The 21,727-nt window shown below is 36.8% G+C and overlaps 1 long non-coding RNA gene across 2 annotated transcripts; it reads left to right on the forward strand.

Moving 5' to 3' along the window:
• The first annotated feature begins 781 nt into the window (after positions 1-781).
• On the forward strand, positions 782-21,694 carry LOC127864633 (uncharacterized). Of its 2 annotated transcripts, XR_008042157.1 has the most exons (9): positions 782-953; positions 1,633-1,700; positions 3,207-3,295; positions 3,380-5,739; positions 6,310-6,379; positions 6,585-6,632; positions 8,721-8,848; positions 9,806-12,245; positions 20,898-21,694. It is a non-coding gene; the product is annotated as an uncharacterized LOC127864633 (long non-coding RNA). The 2 variants fall into 2 exon arrangements; XR_008042156.1 differs by having other exon boundaries at positions 3,207-5,739.
• The last annotated feature ends 33 nt before the right edge of the window (positions 21,695-21,727 follow it).

A 21,727-nucleotide genomic window follows, 5' to 3' on the forward strand; every position in this document is an offset into this window, starting at 1 on the left:
CATGCGCAGAAAAACTGATGCTGGCTCGTGATTTCTAGCGAAATGTTTTGATAAGCTTTAAATGGGAGCGAAGTCGAGAGTACATTAAAACGATTAAAGTTCCTTTTGTTTTGACTTTTGCGTTATAGTTTGGTTAATGATTTTTCAAAATTTGACGGAACTTGAAAAACTTAAAAGGGATAAAAACGTTTCACCTAGCTGGTCTCAAATATCAAAAAGAAACCAGTCATGCAAGGTTAAATACACCATAGTCTTATATTTCAGTCTGAAATCCATTTGATTAATATGGCTGTTGTTCATTCTCGCCTGATCTCCAACCAAGACGGCAACATTAATCTGACACTAACAATAAATATATATTTTTTTAATACTGTTACTATAACTTTATTATAGTTTCCAAATTGAAATCATGTAAACTGAAAAATATCCAACTTAATAGCTGGTTTGCGGAGCTCGCTGAAAACTGTTTTATCCACTTATTTACATGAGGTACAAAAAGCAAAGACCTAAACCCACTAGGTTGTGAATGTTCATTCTAAGTTACGTGACCTCAAAGCTTTTGTCAAAATGTGAATATACATGAACCACAAAGTGCATATAATAAGTGATCCGACCTTGAGATTTAAGTAGTTTTAAACAAGTTACATTTACAGTTATTGTGTAATTAAATTAAACTCGTATAACACGTGCAGGAACAAATAAAATCTCAAGAATGGATCGAATTTAAGCTTTGGGTTCATCCGTTTCGTGTCAATGTTGTCGAGCTATTAATCTTATTACTGCTCCTTTGCTTGATGTTTCTCGTCGTCGCCATGGTAGCGGCCAGCCCGAGGATCCAGCGACGTTCTTCGGAGCCTTTTTCCTCGCCGCGTCACTTTGACATGCCAGAAATATCGCTCAAAAAGCGATTCATTTTGAAGACGCATTCAGAGCGACGCATTAAACCGGATGTGGTAAGAAAAATAATGAATTATGCTAAATTTTGTGGAAAAACACTTAAAATCGGACCGCTTGACCCGTTTCAATTCTTTTCAAAATCGAACGACATAGTTTTAATGAAATTTCCAATAGTACTTAATTCAGAGTTGTTGTTTTTTTATCTACGGATAAGATATTTTAAGTCTGGTAATCCGTATTACAACTAATGTGTTTTTATGATTTCTAGGACTTGTGTATCTTATTTTATGTTAACGTCCAACCTACTCGATCGGTAGAGCTCTGAACTACATGTTCGGTCATGGGTTCGATCCCCTGCCCGGCCACACAACTTGTTTGGACATTGGTCATGAAGTATTGTGCACGTCTATTGTCGCCCTACCTCTTGATACACGTTAAGAAGTTGTCAGTTACTATCAGAAGTACTTTGTAATGGCTATCTAGCTATCATGACCGTGAAAAGTGTGAGATAGATGATATTACATTAATACCGTTGAAAACGGAACACACAAATCCAACTAAACAAACAATAAACAACCATTTTTCTGCGAATATTAACAATAGTATTTATCAATGCATTACAATTGCAATCAACATTAACGAATACAATTTAAAGGAATATGGCTTGCATCATATATATGAGGTCCTAGTGAACATTGAGGTAAACTGTCCGTTTCTATTACATACATTTCACAGGATAAAGAGCGTCACCTTCCCCCAAGTGAAACCGCCGTACCATGGTCGATTGATCAAGTTCTTAAACGGTAAGCAGTGTTTTCTTTCCAAGTAATTATTATAAGATTGAACTTGCACATAAATCGCACAGCACTTCTGCTTGAAAGGTCACGAATTCAGAGCTAAGACGAGGTCCGCCAACGGCTATTGAACTTGCACATAAATCGCACGGCACTTTAAATGTCACGAAGTCGGAGCGCTAAGACAAGGTCCGCCGATGGAAAGTGAACTTGATTATAAATCGCACAGCACTTTAAATGTCACGAAGTCGGCGCGCTAAGACGAGGTCCGCCAACGGATTTTGAACTTTAACATTAATCGCACAGCACTTCTGCTCGAAAGGCCACGAAGTCAGAGCGCTAGGACGATGTCCGCCAACGGCTATTGAACTTGCACATAAATCGCACACAACTTCTCCTTGAAAGGTCACAAAGAGCGTTAGGACAAGGTCCGCAGACGGATGGTTTTAGAAATAAATCCTTTTCATTTTTTAATTCCAAAAATATCTATGTGAGATAATAGTGAATGATTAATACTGTTAATTACATTGTTTAAACTGAAAAAAAAATATCGGCCTTTTAAAAAGGCGGTATTTTTCTTGTGCATTGGCTTATGTTTTACGAACAAGACATTCGGGATTTCGATTTATTTAGTGGAGTATTGAGTAAGTGGTTAAGTGGTCTTTCTTAAATCGAAAAATCCAATTAAATATAATTTAATTTATCAAGATACTAAACAACAACAGTTTTGTGTTTTTAAAGTTCTACAACATAAAGGCCAATACCACAATATCCACAAACTTCCATCATTTAACTTATTATTAACCAGGTTTTCCGAAGGAAAAAACTGGTTACTAGTATTAGATTGGCGAATGCGGGCGGGCTGGCGGGCTGGCGGGCTGGCGGGCTGGCTGGCGGGCGGGCGGAACAAGCTTGTCCGGGCCATAACTATGTTGTTCATTGTCAGATTTTAAAATCATTTGGCACATTTGTTCACCATCATTGGACGGTGTGTCGCGCGAAATAATTACGTCGATATCTCCAAGGTCAAGGTCACACTTTGAGTTCAAAGGTCAAAAATGGCCATAAATGAGCTTGTCCTGGCCATAACTATGTCATTCATTGTGATTTTTTAAAATCATTTGACACATTTGTTCACCATCATGGGACGGTGTGTCGCACGAAAGAATCACGTCAATATCTCCAATGTCAAGGTCGCCACGACTAAAAATAGATTTAAAAAAAATTACAAAGGGGGGTAATTTTGTTTGTTCATTTCAAAAGTTCAGTTTGAGTTTTCTCCCTTTATCAGGTTTTTTTTCACAATGAAAACCTGGTTTTGTGACAATTTTGTCCCTTGTTCTTCAATGACCTGTTGCAAAGTGTTGCAAACACAAACAAGCTATAGTAAATAACCACAGAAGGCATGGCGTGACTGCGGTTGCTAATAATATGAAATGCTAAAAGAACAGTAGGAATAAAGCGTTCACATTTTTTACGGATTGATATATGCTTAATTGGAAATTGACTTTTCAGATTTAATCGGTTCCACGATGAATTCACCGGTGACTACACTGGTTCAGGTTCCACGATGAATTCGCCGGACGCTTACGGCACTGGTTCAGGTTCGACGATGAATTGGCCGGACCCAAACTACACTGATTCAGGTTCTACGATGAATTGGACGGACCCTTACGACACTGGTTCAGGTTCCACGATGAATTGGCCGGACGCCAACTATACTGACGCAGGTTCCACGATGAATTCGACGGACGCTAACAACACTGATGAATACTGGAAATCCGTAGTGCGTTCAGTTACAGCGAACGTTCGCCAATAATCGTTCGTTTCCGATTCGGTCTTATTGAACGATAAGTTCGGCGCGAACGTTTCAAGATGGCGGCTCCCAGAAAATTTATTGCGATTTTGATGGAGGAAATCGCGAATAACAACATTGTATCAGAGGAAAGGTCGTCGGAAGATTAAATAACTGACAATTTCATAATACAAAACTATAAATACTACGTATTCTTTTTTAGATTAAGACTTAAATAAAAGATATTTCAAAAATAATAAAACCTATAATAGTTTTATTATAATTATAAGTGGTGTGGATGCGAGTGTTATTTTTCATTAGCGATCGAAATTTAGTGTAAGAGGTGCATTGAATCAGTTATAAAATAAAGCCCTAAAATAGCGCAATACATTACAATCTTCAAATGTAGTTGTAATTTTCTTTTACATTGAATGAATTTTCGTTTCGTTTACATTTAATGAAAATATTAATAAATTTTAGCATTCAAATGGAAAAAAAAACACATGCATATTTTGCGAATTGAACTGTCTTTGAATGTATATGTATATTGAAAACTCTTTTGTAGTGATAATGAGCGATACAATTCTGGCATTTTATTATACCATAAATCTATACACTTATTTTACCCAAGCATTTTATATCCATATTATGATCAAACGCGATTGCTTGCTTTCACGATGATGTTTCGAACACTGCAGTAACGCACGATATTTAAACGTTATATTTGCAAGTACCCGTTAAATACGTTAATTGTGTAGCAGTACTGTCAATTACATGCATTAAAAATTGTTTTAGAAAAAAAAAATCGGCGTTGAATTCCTTTGTTTTCGTTTTCTACTTGATCATGTTTTGACCGACGAATTTGAGAGGGGGGGGGGGGGGTGAAGGGAGCGCACCAACTAGATTCCCTAGTGTCAAAGAAAGTATAATCAGCGGAATGACAGTGCTATTTATTTATATTTCGATAAAATGGTATATTCAAATAAATGTATTGAAATGTATAAAATTCACAAACGCCGGTATTCCAAGTACTTCTATTAATCAAATGGCATACATCGTAGCAATAGTAGACATACCGTGACAAATGGGTACGCACCCTCCGGCAAAACTTTCCTTTTTATACACCACGATTTTCTATAAAAAAAAGCATCTATTTTAAAGTAGTTTTTTTCAGTGCAATTCTATTGTTTGGTTTTACTATTTTGAAATGTACTTTAAATTGATTTGTGAAACAGAAACTTTTACACATAGAATAACACATTTAAATCGAATACGTTAATATATGGTATGTTAACCCTTTCAGCGCTGGAACCGAATTTTGAAGGCCTTTGCAAACAGTTTGGATCCAGATGAGACGCCACAAAACGTTGCGTCTCATCAGGATCCAAACTGTTTGCTATTCCGATAGTATTCTTTGAAAAAGAATCGAAGAAAATGCTAATTTTATAAATTCAGCAGACGACATTTTAGCAGACGACAAATTTCCCAGCATGCAAAGGGTTAATAATGCCAATGCTGCTCAACTGAAGAGCAGTTACGAACATGGTCATCCTATTGTCTGCCTTCACAATTTAGAAAACTGATATTCTGAAGGTTCATTCGGTAAACGTTGTTGTTGACAAACCATTTCAAATGTTAAGTACTTACACCACAGTAACAAATCAAATTATGTTTATTTAATTGATGCCAGTAACGAACCAGAATTTCTAAAATAAATCATGCATGTATAATCTTAACGGCTATAATTTACATAAATCAGCCCCAGCAACTTTAAACCAGCAATAATAAAATAGCACATACGTTTATACCACCGTCGGCAGAAATACATCCGTGATTTGCAACGTTTTCATTTCAATTAAACATATGTCATGTATACGCATAAAAGGCTAAAACAAATCACCGCGCTAAGCATTTAAAGAACTCGTTAATTACATGTATATAGTGGATACTAAATAAATGCTTTTATGGAAAAAATATAGTTTTATTTAGATTTTTTCGTTGCGAAAAACTATTTAATTTGCTATATTCTATTCGACAAATGAAATAAATCGTTGGTATACCTTTTTCAACGTATCGTAAATATTTCATATCTTGACTCGTCAAATTGAATATGACTCGTCAAATTTGCGACGGTGTATGCACAGTATATTATATAAGATAACTAAAATAAGACGTCTTTTTTCAGCTAAATGGGTTAGTTTATACGAGACTGTGTGCGGGAATGTCACCACGTTCGTCATGGGCGATTATTTGGTAAAATGCCTTGTTTCATGTTCAGCCTATCTATTTTAGCTCGATTACATTAAAAGCATAATGCTTATTGAAACGCCACGAGTTCGTTTCCCGGGACTAAGAACCAGTACTTGGTGTCATTGGGGGAAATCTAAAGAACGCTCCCACAGTGGGGATCGAGCCCATGACCTCCCGGTCGCTAGGCGGACACCATATCCACTACGCCACGGCGACTTTTAAAATGCCTTCTTTGTTAATATTTGTAGTTAAATTCGTGTAGATCTGGTTCAAAATATTTGTGCGTCGTGAAGGCCAATTTACCTCCATCAAATGGAAAAAAATCTGTGGGTTTTACCATTTAAAACTGAGCAGTAAACCAATTCCATTTTATGATTTCAAAAGAGTTTATTGGAAAAAAATAACCAATCACAGACTGTGATGGGTTATAACTGTTTGCTTTGGAATGTCTTTTCTTGAATAAGGCTAAAAGATAATTATATTAAACGTTTTGACTGCAATTCCGAATTACCGAACCCCTTCTTGATTGGCCATGTATTTCTTTGCTGAATCACGATGTTTTCGTCTCTTCAGTTCTATTTGATGATTGAGGCGCATGACCAATTGCGCCATGAATTCAGCAAGTATTACGAAGTTATTAGGTGTAAGTAGTTTTTGACCTAAAAAAGTGTAACCTGTCATTCTCTATAATTATGTAATTTCTTTTAATCCCGTTTCAACTGTGTTAAAGATATCTTTTAGGTATGTTCTTTTATATAAAGAACAATTATTTATCGCTATATTATTGCTATATTGTCCGAACGATATTCGCTTACATCGTTTTTTATGAAGTTTTGTTGTCGTTCCAGGTTACAACTTAAAGTTTCCAGGTATGGCGCATACGGGGCATTTTTTGAGTAAGTTTATCTGCATTTTTATCCTTATTTGTTATGAGCGAACCGCATGTTCCGTCAACATAGTGTATCCACCAACTGACATCAATTTAGACAAAAAAAAAACACAACTTATCAAGATGGTTATTTTATAGCAATGCCAATAAAAAAACTATTATTCTTGACATTATAATTATAAAATAACATTAAGTGTAAGTTACATATTAAAATTGCAAACCTGAATGTTAATTTGTTTTGATTGGCTGGAAATATACACGCAATTGAATAGTGTATATGAACCTTGTTCTGTGAAAACTGGGCTTACTACATGTGCGTAAAGTGTCATCCCAGATTAGCCTGTGCAGTCCGCACAGGCTAATCAGTGACGACACTTTCCGCTTTAATGGTATTTTTAGTTTCAATGATGTCCCTGTTTACCGAAAGTCAAGTTTAGGCGGAAAGTGTCGTCCCTGATTAGCCTGTGCGGAATGCACATGCTAACCTGGGATGACACTTTACGCACATGCCCAGTTTTCACAGAACAAGGCTCATATTGTGCCTACGAAATATGCGCCTACGAATGGTAACTTTTTTACCTTTGTATGTGCGACTAGCACGTAACTAAAAGTATTTCTGCAAGCCGTATACCAATGAATGCAAACCTATGATCCGCCGTGTTACCTTTGGATCTGCTGGTACTGTTCGTTCATTTTTTAACGGCATAAAGTTTGCAAAAAAAAATGAACGCACCCGTTTCCTGTGAACTCATGTCTGGTTAAACGTAATATATAAATAAATTATAAGATATTGCAAATTAAATTGAAATTTGATACAGGTTGTTTACATTAATGTATTTATAGTATGATTTTAGAAAGTACAATCATTCTTAGATCAAAATTATGACGGCTAAACAAATTAAAACTTATTGAATGCATCATATCTAGTCATTTGCGAACTAAAACTTAGAAAAATAGCATGTTCTAAAGGAAAGATTATATAAAATGATTTAAGTGTGGTGTGATACAAGACAATTTGATGTTATTGTCTATAAGAATCGTCATAATCAGATGTCTGACGCGCACAAAACATAACACTTTTTCAAACGTTTATTTGTTTAGGGGTCTGCATACAAGTTCATTTTGTGAAAAAAGATAACGTGGTATGACACGGAACGAAAGACATTTCACGCCATTCCCGTCATAATGCTATGAATCGAATGACATTTAATATAGTATTTAGTCTATTCATTTATGTAGACAGGACAAAATGTTGTACTTAAGATGATTCCTACAAAAGTTTAGCTCTTGGTTTGTTATCTTTTCAATTAACCCCCAAAATATTAAGTCGAAGGTTTTCTCCAAATTATATTGCCTTTTAAAACAAATATATGTCAATCTCTTGGAAAAAATAATTTATTTTCCAATATCATTAAATCAATAATCCTGACCATAAAGCTATTGCTAATGACACAGTACATGTAACCATTATTGTATTATAATGACCTTTTAAAACCTGTCCACATACATGTTTAAAAATGATGCATTGTCCAATAAAATACTGTAGTTTATTTTTGTTGATATCTATTAAGATTTCAGTGTTCTCAATAAACCAGTAGTAGACATGTGCACCTTTCCCCAAGTGCACCTTTCCCCAAGTGAAGTTTAGTGGTGCTAATTTTCTACCAGCGAAATTGGTGTACTTGTTTGCTATTATCACTTGATTAGTCCCCTACCGCTTTCACCGGGTTTGCGCTCTGTGTGTCCGTCGGTCCGTGTGTCCGTCAGTCCGTGAGTCTGTCCCACTTTTCTTGATCCTGCGATAACTTTTAAAGGTCTATTTTTTCATTAAACTTGAAATATGGATAGATCGCAATATAGACATTATGCACGTTATTTCATTTTGTTCCTACGTCAACAATTCTGGTTGCTATGGCAACAAATAAAAAAATATTCTGACAATGGTAGGGGACATAAATTGCTTGGCAATAGTCTTGTTATATAATGTTTTTTTTTATTATTTATTTATTTGCTTTTGCAAATCCGTTCTAATCCACAAACAGCGATACTATGCAATGATCTCGGAGCGTTCACGCTTATATGCTTTTTTCTGTAGGTAGTCTCCTATCCATGATCAGCGATGAAAACCCTCATACATTCTGGTGCGAATCTATCCCAGAGGATTATGTCGGGTTTCTAGAATTCCTTGGACGCCGCCTAGTACCGACGAAATAAGTTTAAAAAGTTTGCGAATTTTAACTTTTAGTATTGCATAAATTTAAATAATGGGTACATCGTTAACTTTGCACTTACAACGTTACATAGTATAGTTCGACCGTGGCCATTCGTCTGAAAGCCTTTTAATTAACCCTTTGCATGCTGGGAAATTTGTCGTCTGCTAAAATGTCGTCTGCTGAATTTCTAAAATTAGCATTTTCTTAGATTTTTTTCAAAGAATACTTTAAGAATAGCAAACAGTTTGGATCCTGATGAGACGCCACGTTTTGTGGCGTCTCATCTGGATCCAAACTGTTTGCAAAGGCCTTCAAAATTCGGTTCCAGCACTGAAAGGGTTAAATTATGAATCGATTGAAACTAATTTCTCACAAACTTGCTGTTATACATCGGAATAAATGTTATATCTATAATTGTCTCATTAAGGTAAGTTCTTTTCATTGTAATATCATTTCTGTTGTACAATTTTCCTAAGTTATATATTTATATATATATTATATATATAGGATCTGGCATGAGTTGTCATATCGTACTATATTTTATTAAACGAGTTCAGGAATTTTGTTAGTAAGCGAGCCTTTGGCGAGCTTACTAACGAATTTACTGGACGAGTTTAATAAAATATGGTATGACATGACAACGAGTGTCAGATCTTTTTAATCACATGCTTTTAAATGAGCATATTAAATAAAAAAATTCGCAAACTTAATGATATTTACATTTCGTGACGTCATTTGACGTTGCAACGTCATTTCAGCAAAATAACAAAATGCGATTGGTCAATGAACGAAAAATAAACTAATGAAAACGCTTAAAAAGTATAGTACACATGCGTAAGATAAAAATATATGTAATTGTTATATTACATGGGAAACAGGGTATAGCATGTGATAAAATACATAAGTTGAACGATAATAATATTAAGTCTTATTTGAAACGAAGCTAAATTATTTCTACTCTTTTCAGCAACAGAGTTCCAGCATCTCTTCGAACGGATTGTCTCTAATGATAACATGTGCATATGTTGTCTCACGATTTGTTTTGTAATAGTGATTAATTACATGCTTGAAAACATAAATAAAAAACACCGTCACCTATTGCTAATTGTTAATTATCTGCGTTTGTGTCAGCGACTGACAAATCATCAACTTGTAAAATCATAACGTTTATTTGCATGAAAAAGATGTTTGAGAGTGTTGTAAATCTTGAATCTTGAATAGTTTCGCTCATAGTTCTTATATCTCACTTACTACAAAAATGAACTTATCCGATTGGCTTATAGCGTTCACGTGCCCTTGGAGTATTTTCCATACACCCCGATTAATGTCCATACTAATCGAGTTCAGGTATATGTTCCACAATCTATTGAATATTTTTATATAAAACAAACTAATAAGATTATATTATACTCAAAATTTGCTAAGGATCACTTATAGTATGTGTAATTGTAAGTTCACACCTAGCTAGATTCAGCCAACGTCACGCATCAATGATAAATCAATACATACAAATAAAATAAAAATCACACATTTTAATATAAAAACCTGCAAAATAACAATTTAAAATAATTTAAATTGGAAGATAATGTGAAACAAAAATATCCTTAGCAAAATTTGAGTAGTATATTTCAAGTCTGATAGCAATAGCTTAGGTGGGATGGTTTGAGTCTTTCAAAATTAAAATAATAATTAAAAAATATTTGTTTTGTGGTGGAGTCGGAGAGGGGAATAATGTGGGTGTGAGGTCATTTATTAGATGATATTTCAAAATTAAGAAGACAAAAAAAATAGATAAAAGCATTTTGTGGGGGGGGGGGCATAGGCCATAGGTTTGGGTGGAGTCCATTGTGGTATGTTGGGTAAGTGTTTTGTCAAAGTATGAATCAAATCTGATCCTAAATAAAAAACTTATAGCAATTTAGGCAAAATTTATTTATTTGACATTGATATTGAAGGTCATTCAAAGTAAAGGTCAAATTCAACTTGCCAGTTACAGTACACTCATGATAGTAAGAAAGTATTTGAAGTTTGAAAGCAATAGCCTTGATACTTTAGAAGTAAATTGCATCTAAACGCAAAATTTAACAAAATATTTAAAGTTATTAAGTCAAAAAAGGGCCATTATTCTGTCAAAATGCAAGTTAGAGTTACATAACTTTGCCTGCAGTCCCCTTATGATAGTAAGTGTTGCAAGTATGAAAGCAATAGCTTTGATACTTTAGGAATAAAGTGGACCTAAACACAAAACTTAACAAAATTTTCAATTTTCTAAGTATTAAAAGGGGCATAACTCTAAAAGTAATGGTGACAGAGTTATGCACCTTGACCTTCACAATTGCCATAAAGAAGTATTCCAAGTTTGAGTTTATTATCTCTGATAGCGTTAAAGTTATTTGACTTCATAAAAAAACTTAAACCAACGGGGCTAGTAGTATACCTCTTATTTTTCTTCGAAAAGTCGAGCTAAATCTAGGCTCCATTACTGGAGGTAAAAGTATGACATGTCTGTGGCATGCCATATATAAATGTAGGCATTGTATCTTGAACTTGGCTTGTTATTGAATGTGTGTTGGAAGGGATTGATGCAAACATTATAAGTATAAATAATCTGCAAATGTTTTGCCTTCACATAAACTTGGATCAATTTCAGCTATTATAATGATATACATACTAATCTAATTAAGACACACTCTTTAAAAATTTGAATGGGTTGTGGTCATTTCAAACTTGCGATATAAAAAGCTATAACATAATTTTGAAAAATGAGTTACGTCTAAGATTATACAACAGCGAACAAATTCAGTGCCCTCAGCGCTTTGATTAACTGAAAGCAACACACATAGCCAAACTACACGCGCTTGCCTATTGACATAACATTACTGGGTTGTGTCATGAATTTAGTTCAAGGACGCCATTGGCTGGGAATTTTGAGACTCGGATGCATTAATAGTTGACGTTTTTGTGTGAAAATGATGGATTATTGAAATAAAATGTAAACAAAAGTGATTGAATATATGGCTGGAGTAAAACCGGTGAAATTGCATCGTGGATTTCTTTAATAATGTAGAACGTACCCAATTAACGAGATGTTATAAACTATGCATTATTGTTGAACAATTTAATAAAATATTTAACGATTGAGAATAGTGTTAGTGATAAATCTTATTATTGAAGTGCATTGTTCCTTTAATTTTCGACGGAAATGGACGTATAATTTTAATTTCTTCGATGAATAAGTTGTTTCTTTGTTAGTTTAATGTCCATCCACGAAGAATTGCCTGCTTACGTCAACTTTTTGACACGGAAAAGGAATATTGCGATAAACCGCAATTATGTGTATGCCGCCTGCAGATTTTCAACTCATCATGGAAGCAAATAAAACTGGACGAACATAAACACAAACTTTGGTGAGTAATGCATTATCCAGAAAAGGTTTGACCACCATGTGACAGTAAGTAAAAAGGAAGTCATAAGAAGAGTTGTTTGAAGAATAAAAGTAAGAATATCGGCGGGGATAAATGCTGCATCATGCTTGACCTAGGGGCTGACATTTTGGAAGTTGAAAACATGGCAGCCTTCTTTGTTTTTGGTATTTTGGTTAGGTGAAGATAATATTTAAATTAAAACAAAACCTTATGTGATCGTCTGAGTGTGTAACATTTGAAATCATGAGTAAATTGGAATCTAGGCATATAGCGATATTTTGTCGTGCTACTCTGCATTTAATTGTTGAGGACTATTTCGCGAAGCGCAACCAGGAAAAATCACGAATAATTTTAATTTTGCTACGCAAGGTTCGATTCAGTTAATATAATCTCTTTTTGCTATTTTAACTATTAAACGCTTATATTTTGATAAACAATTCTATACTTTTCAAAAAATAGTGTAGGATATAATGAATACCATACTAGTGTCATTGTGTGTACACTGTGTCGGCAAGTCTCGCCGTGTAACCCTTTCTTCAACTCGTCGGGTAAATTCAAGTACACAATGACACTTACATAATATACAGAATTATCTATATTTCATAGCGCACATACCATACCTAATAAATGTGTGATTATTAATACTGTTGTTCGTTACGAGTATACACATTACTTTATTATATTTATCTACATGACATTGAGTTAGAAACACGAGCATAATTATGTTCAGTTCTAGTTTGTAACTTTGAGGAATGAAATCTTTACCACTTATTTAAACACATATGGCAATTTAAATCCTAAAATATTAACTGGTGGTTTACACATTGCAATATGTTTGCAGTCCCAAAATTAAAAAAAAATAATGTAAAAATCAATCAGCGTTCAATTTTCCCGCGGCATAAGTTATATGAATACGTCTCGATCACAAGTGATAAGTTAAAGACAGCGAATACTTAAGAAGATCTCCGATCTCGATGTGAGGTAGTATATACCGCAATAATAAATCGCATATCCAGCGTTTAACTCCGATGGATTTCGAAACATTTGGAAATACGTAACAAGAGATGACCAATAATTGAACGCCAAATTCAATGAGGAATTGTCCTATACATACCTCCTGGGATTTCAAGTCAGAAATATCCTAAATACTGCTGAGTTACTGTGTAAATATGTACACTTTTCAAGAAATGAAATGAAATTTACACAGAAATACGTATGTCAATACATTAGTATTGCCGAAATTATATTACTTTCAGAGAAACTGGTTATTCCATTTCCATTTATAACATATATAACGAACTTAGAATTAATGTTGAGCGCAGCACTTCTAATTCTAGAGTAGTCCTACTACTTCTGTGTCTGTGGCAAAGAAAATGTTAATTTAAGAGCAGCCAAAGGCAGATTTGGACACAAGTTAATTGTTAAATTGGGATATTTTGAAAAGATACGCGTTTTTATTTTGTCAAAATGGACGTATACGTATAGAAATCCTACTTTCGGTTTTAAAATTAAAAAAAAATAAAAATAAATTACTTGCTAACTAGGCTATAGATTTAATTTGATCTATGAAAACTAGAATATTTCTGGTGGTTAAAAGGTAGAAATCCGTCTTTTATGCGCTTTGAAACTTTAAAATAATCGCGTTTGTCGAAATGGACGTATACGTATGGAAATCCTACTTTCGGTTTAAAAATAAATAAATAAATAACTTGCTTACTAGGCTATAGATTTAATGACAATTTTGCACACCTTCTATATGTATTGATAAACATGTATTTCTGTTGATTGTGGTAATGGTACTTCGTTTATGAACTTGAACACGTCTGTTTGGTTCGATCCTTTAATAACGTCTGATAAAAGTAAACAAGAATAATGATGATGACGTCAACGTAAAACATACATAATTGCGGCAAATAGCGTTGACGTCGCAAATACTTAACATTCTGGGGGCCGCGAAAAGAATTCAACCGAAATTAAATAATGTCACTAATACACATAGTTTGTCTAGCATCGATGTATATTTAATGTTCATTGTCACAAGTAATCTACAACGGATAGAGCTTCACAATAGGCCTTGTCGTGACTCCCCGGGTGGTTTGGACATGTGCAGCTCGTGCTAGACCGTCTTTTCCGGTGATGAGCTCCTGTTCGACTCCCAATTTCCACTGGCTGCGGGGACATTCGTCGTGTATCTGCACCACATCTCCCACAGCAATACTCTGCAACGTCGTCCCAGTGAGTTTGTGGGATTCGCGTAGAGCAGTGAGGTACTCAGTTCGCCAGCATTTTCAAAACTGATTAAGGACTTCGTTTTGTTGTTTTACACGTTTACGGTATAAACTGCCATCTTCTCTTCCAATTTGCTTTTCGGTATCTATCGCTATGTCGTTGTATGGAAGCGACGTAATTCTCCGACCGTAAACAAGGTGCGATGGTGTTAGAGGTTCCAAATCATTGCTACATGATGATAGCTGTGTTAAAAGTCTGTCGTTCAACATGGCTTCTATTTCGGTCACAACCGTACGCAATGTTTCCATATTAACGAGCGAGCGACCAAGCACTTTTTTTAGCGCAGCTTTCTTCAGTCCGATAAGGCTCAATCCTCCATACCACGGTGCGCGATTCGGAATGAAGTGCCATTCTGTCGCTTTTCGGCTGAGGAGCTCCTTGACTGCAGCTGATTCAAATAGACGCCTTAGCTGATGTGACGCACCCAGGAAGTTGGTTGCGCGTTATCGGACATCACGATTTTCGGAAGTGATCTGCGACTTGCAAATCCTCTGAATGCTTGCATGAAGGAATCTTGTGAAAGAACCTGAACAATCTCAAGCTGAACGGCCCTGGTGCTGGCACAAGTAAATAAGCATATATATACTTTCGTTTGGCATCCGGCTCGATCTCTGACGTAAAGGGCACCTGTTAAATCTTCACCCGTCACGCTAAATGGCGGAGACTCTTCAATTCTGTACTTTGGTAATGGCGGGGACTCCACGGGCTTGTAGGATTTGCCTTGAACGCGTTTGTATATAACACAATTTCGCAGAACCGAACGAACACACTGTCGTATGGCGGGAATCCAGTACATTTGTCTTATCTGCGTGGCCGTTTCGTTTGTCCCGGCATGTAGCTGATTTTAATGGGCATCCTCTACTTTTAGATTCGTGAGTTTACGATGTCTTGGTAACAGGTACGGGAATCTTGTGACGTCAGCATCAGATGCGTTGTGAATACGACCGCCGCATCGAATAATCCCGGTATCGTCTACGAACAACCTCAGCTGTCTTACAAGAGGATGTCGTTTGGGAGCCTGAGATTTCAAACTTGTTATTTCCTCAACAAAAGATGACCACTGGCAGGCTAGCAACCACCTTTGTTCGGCGAATTCGTTTTCCGTCGATGTTAAAACGCTAGTGATTTTTGTACTTGATTGTGTACAGTTTGAAATAAATCGACGTACATAGGCTGTGACGCGAAGCAAAGTCGTATTTTTGCTATACTTCTCTATGTTTATCACTCTTACCATTCCTTCTTGTGATTGACAGCTCAATTGAATGAACGTCATTGCTGATTGGTGTTCGTTGTCTTCTTGTAGAGGCATAGGGTCACGTGATTGTCGTTTCCATACTGGCCATTCATCCTTACGCGTGATCCAAGATGGTCCGTTTTTCCAGAGAGTGTTGTTTGTAAACTGTGATGCAGGAATGCCGCGGGTTAGAAGGTCGGCGGGGTTGTCGTCAGTTGGGCAATACTTCCATGTATAGTCTTCTGTCAGCAAATGTATTTCTTGAACTCTGTTTTTCACAAATCGATTGAATGGCTTCGATGTTGACCACCAATTTAAAACAATTTGGCTGTCGGACCAGAGTGTTATATCGCAAATATTGAGGGCTTTCCGCAAGTGTGTCGCGAGTCGGGCACCAATCACAGCGGCTATCAGTTCGAGTTGCGGTAGAGCCATTGTTCTTATTGGTGCAATTCTGTTTTCGCCATAGCACGACTGGCTTCCGTTTCGCTGACAATGTACGCTGCTGCACCGTATGATCGTATACTAGCATCAACGAAAACATGGAGACACACATTGGAACTTGAACTGCAGTAGTGGCTTGATAATGAAAAGTTGGTGACAGTCTTTAGGTCTTCGGCTAGCTGTTGCCACGTTTCTTGAACGTCCAATGGTAGCGGCACATCCCAATCGACCTTGTCTCTCCAAAGTTTTTAAAGCAGAAGCTTGGCTCTCACAGTTACAGGACTTAATAACCCAAGTGGGTCGTAGATCTGTGATGAGTATCGTAGGATATTTTGCTTGGTCAACTTGTGCAACGTTGGTATTTCACGATGTATGAATGACATGGTATCTTCTTCCGATTTCCAGCGCATGTCGAGTACTTTTGTCACCTCATCTGCATCGAGCACACCTTCTCTTGCGGCGATGTCCCTTAGGGTTTTACTGTTGAATGTCAACGACCGCAGATTCATACTGGCCCTATTCATCAAAGCTCGGGCATTTAGAAAGTAGTCGACAAGTTCAGATTGTTGACAAAAGCTTGATATGACATTGTCAACATACATATCTTCTTTCAAAGTGTGTGATGCAGGATTGGTCTTGTTCTCGTCTAGATGTTTGAGAAGTGTCGCATTCAGTATGAAGGGTGAGCACGTCGCGCCAAATAATACAGTTTTGAAACGGAAGCTGCGTAAAGAGGACTCTGGATCGCTCGGGTCACTCAACCACATGAAACGTGTAGCATCGCGATCTTTTTCATGTAAGCCCACAGGCAAAAATGCCTTCTCGATATCTGTGCTGACTGCATATCTATGAAGGCGAAATCGCAGTAAAATTGATGTCAAGTCGATGAGTACAGGAGGTGTTGACTCTAGGCAGTCATTAAGGCTCGGTTGGTCGGGTGACTGTTTACAGCTACAATCGTATACAATACGAATGGGTGTAGTAGAAGACTCTTTCATGACTGCGTGGTGAGGAATGTAATGTACGATCGAAGAAGATGGTGCGCTTTCGTCTATTCGTTCAATAAATCCTCGTTCCTCTTGATCTGCAATGATGTCACTATATTTCTGAAGCATTTCTGGTTTCCGGCTTAATCTTCGAATCGTACTCTCCGTTCTTCCTTTAGCTACGTAGTAATTGGATGGTAACGGCCCATGGTCGTTTTTCCACGGTAGAGACGCCGTGTATTGGTTATCAGAGTATTCGATGGACGTCTGTTGATATGTATTCAAGAGCTCTCGTTTCTTTGGCTCATAAATTGGTGGAATGATCCCCAGGCTTTCTAAGGACCAAAATCGTTCAAGTGAACTTGCTTCGTTTGCACGCGAAGTAATAACGTTGAGAATGTCGAACTTTTTCCCCTGCTCCGAATGGTCCAGATAACAGGTATCCTATTTTCGACTTCACTGCCGTAGGCCCCTCTCCGCGAATTACCTCGTCTTCGATAATGTCCTAGTAGTGGTCAGCGCCTATCAGCAATGAAATGTGGAAATCTTCACGTTCACTTACTGGATGGGCAAGTTTCAACTTTCTGAGATAGGGCAAACGTGCAGCAGTGTGTTGGAGACACGTGCTTATCGTGGTAGCTATGGTTGAAACAATCTGCACATTGATCGGTATACGCTCCTTCCGGTCAGAGATCAGATTGATGGTAGCTGTCTCCAAGTGCAGAATACGATCTTTCTTGTCGCCGAATGCTGCCAGTTGAATGGTCTCTGTTCCATTTCGCTTCACTTCAAGTTCACGCGCAAGCGCTTCAGTGATGAACGAATTATGTGCTTTTTCATCGAACAGTATGCATGCGTCGGTGTGCATATGACCAAAGTAGACAGAACTAATGGCTGTCTTCAAATGAACGCCCTGTTTATGTCTCTGTGATGATGAATGGAGAACAGTTGTTTCCGGTCTGGTTGGCAACACCTCCGGTTCTTGCCTGTGTTTTCTGGTATTCAAGTTATTGCATATACTTACACACTTGACAGCGTTTTCGAGATGTGCACTTTGAAACTAAATGCAGTCCGAGACAGTTAAAACATAGTCGCTTCTGTTTCACTTGTTCATATCTTGATTTCACGTCAGGAACACTCACACAGTCCTTATGTTTATGATTTCCACCGCAGAACACACATTTCACATCATAAGAAATCGAAGTTTGACTTACTTTTTGATGTTTTTGGCGTTAATCATTCGGGTTTGACCCAGCATAGAATGATTCTGTGCTGACAAAGTCCCTCATATCCGGTATATTACACGCACTACCGGCCTCCATGATATTGAGTTCTCGGTTCAATGCGTGTCGTAGATCTCCCAATTGCCAATTCAAATCTCCATGTTCTCTAGCAAGACACTTTCTTACTTCCGACGGCATCTTATCTTAAATGACTGATATTTATAGACTCCCGTATCCGTCATGATGCTGATCTAGTGACTCCAGGCCTCGTATGTAAGTTTCCATTTTGTTATGAATGTTGCGCATGCTATTCAACGTGTTGCACGGAGCCGGTAACTGGATCAGAGCTTGCATGGTGGCGTGTACAATGCGGTGCGGACTACCGAATTGCTCCCGTTGCAGGCTTATAGCGCGTGAATAGTTGGCGTTCGTCAACGCAAATCCTTCAATTGTATGTGCGGCAGCTCCCTCAAGTTGAGATTGAAGATAGGCAAACTTTGAAACGTCCGTAAGGTTACTGTATAAATGAATCGTTGATTCAAAACAATCCCAAAACGCCTGCCATTTCAGTATGTCTCCGTCAAATGAAGGCAATGTAAGTTTGGGAAGTCTTTGCGAATGTAAGTCATTACGTACGATATTGCTGGTCGCCGGAAGAGCGTTCTCGTTGATCTGAGTCCCAGCGGAAGTTGACTGACTGAACAACGGGCGAAGCTGCTTCGTTGACTGACTTAACCACGGACGAGGTTTCTCGTAGCGATAACGGCGGTGATGATTGTACTTTGGGTTGAGTCTGTTGTTCCATGAATGCTTTTAATTTTCGAAATTTGATTTCCATGTTAATCGTGTATTGTTCCGTCGTTAGCATCTCTTCTTGAATACCGTCGACTTCTGTTTTAGAGAGGATCTTCTCATTGATTGATTCTAAAATCTTCATTTTCGTCTCCAATGCTTCGAGAATGGTAGAAAACTCTATCAGCGTCGAATCCGACTTCGCATCTTCAATATTCTTCAAATGATGCTGAATAACTCCTCGGTGTCCATCTCGAATCGAATGTAATTTCTGAAGATTCATTTAATCGTTTTGTCATGGCACCAATGTTAATTGTGGGAGTGGTAGTGGTACTTCGCTTATGAACTAGAACACGTCTGTTTGGTTCGATCCTTTAATAACGTCTGATAAAAGTAAACGACAATAATGATGATGACGTCAACGTAAAACATACATAATGCGGCAAATAGCGTTGACGTCGCAAATACTTAACAATTTCATTTCAAGGGACTTAGAACATTAAAGGGACCGTCAACCAGGAATGACACACAAAGAAAAGTTCTAAAAAACGTGTTTTTACAATTATTAGTTTATATTGATTAAAATATAACAACTGCTTTATTACATAACTTAAAAAAAAGTTGTTAAGTTTTTGATAATTTCAGTAGATTCGGTAATTAATTTTACTGGGTACAGGTACCAGGTAACTACCAGTTAACTATACATAACTTGTAGATTGATCATCATCGTCACGTGGTAAACCCAGGAATGCAAAGTGTGCATGCGTAGTAAATTGTATATACTTTATGTATAAATGATCAATCCACTTGCGTTATTTATAGTGTGTATATCGTTATGTCACACATTTTCGCGATGTACTTTCGATTTCACATCGCGAAATTGTATTACCGAATATACTGAAAATATGAACTTTTTTAGTAATATGATACACCAGTCGTGATATTTTATTCAATATAAACTAATAATTGTAAAAAAATACGGTATTTTAGAACTTTTATTTTTTCGTAAAACGTGGTTGACGGTCCCTTTAATGTTCTAAGTCCCGTGTGATATAAATTGACTATACGTACAATGTGCGTCCTTTTTTTAATTAACAACTTTGTGGCTGTAAAGAGCGCATTTTACACTTAATTAACTACATAAATAGTTAAAATAAATTAAAGTTAAGGAAATAAATTAAATTAAATAAAAAATACCTTAAAACATTCAATTAGAACGTAAAACTATTTAAATGTGTTCTTTATTTTAACCTTGGTCTATGTGAGACAGGTTCAGTGGTGTTATATCTACACATGTATTGTCGATCCTCAGTCGGGAACCGTTCTCATGATATGGTTTTTCCAAAGACAACAAGAAATGGATCATTCCTGAAAATTAATAGTACCCTTATAAGCCGATGGCATCCAATACCATGGAACTTAAATCAAGCAACACCCCTTGCTCTCCTGATAATGTTTCTTGAGTTGTGTTATTACTATCAGTACTAGTTTATTTAACTAAATTACCTTGGTATAAATAATTGCCACAACAGCCCTACTATCCCGACACTGTTCATGGGTTTAATTATTACTAGCAGTCAAAACTAGTACATGGGAATCGTCAAACAAAAGTGCAAAATAGCTGATTAACCGTATTCATGGTTTACCAATATATTTTGTTTTACAGAAAACTCTCCTTCAAAACCGTCGGAAAGGTTGATCAAAATGGATGGACACATGAGGCTGCTCGAAGATCAGCAAACCAACAATTGGGTCAAGGCGTGCATAGCATTGGCCATCGCAAAAGACGGATTGGTTTGCTTTGTTGAAACAGAGATAAAGAAGGTACATGGAGCAGTTGGCAAAAGTTGTGGCACCTGTAACATGGCCAACGTATTGCAATGTCCTACGCAAGGTATATGCAAAGCTAGGAAGAAAAACAAGTGTTCTTTTCACAAACCTCCTCAATGCAAAATATGCGAGCAAGAGAAAGCCGCTATAATATCAGTGCACAGATTTTGTGGACCGTCTTGGCGTAACACCAAGGCGGAACGTTGAGCAACAGATTATTGGGAAGTGTGTAAATGTTTCCTCCCACCGGATGGATATAGGGACGTGCAATCACTTAACGACGCAGATTTCAATGCCGTAATAAGCATTATGCTCAACTGCTTGTTATGCTTGTTATGCTCCTTTACAGTTCCCAAATTGGTTAATGTTTAATTGTGTTATAAAATGCCTTAAATTGTTAGATTAAAACATCGGAGCTCCCAAGCTCGATTTGAATTTAAAAAATACAAAAGTCTGTCCTTATCGGGGCTTAAATCAGTGTCCTTTTGATGTAAAGGTTATCGCCGTAACCGCATAGTCATCAAAACCCATTTTTTAAACTTATAATGAGTTTTCTGTACTTAATATGATTAATCTACATGATGTAACAGAATTTAACGAAATAATCAAAAACATTAAAAAAATATCCAAACATTTTGCGTTTGTAACGCTCTGTAATTTCACTGC

This window comes from Dreissena polymorpha, chromosome 1, assembly GCF_020536995.1.
Source record: "Dreissena polymorpha isolate Duluth1 chromosome 1, UMN_Dpol_1.0, whole genome shotgun sequence".
Taxonomy (NCBI): Eukaryota; Metazoa; Mollusca; class Bivalvia; order Myida; family Dreissenidae; genus Dreissena; species Dreissena polymorpha.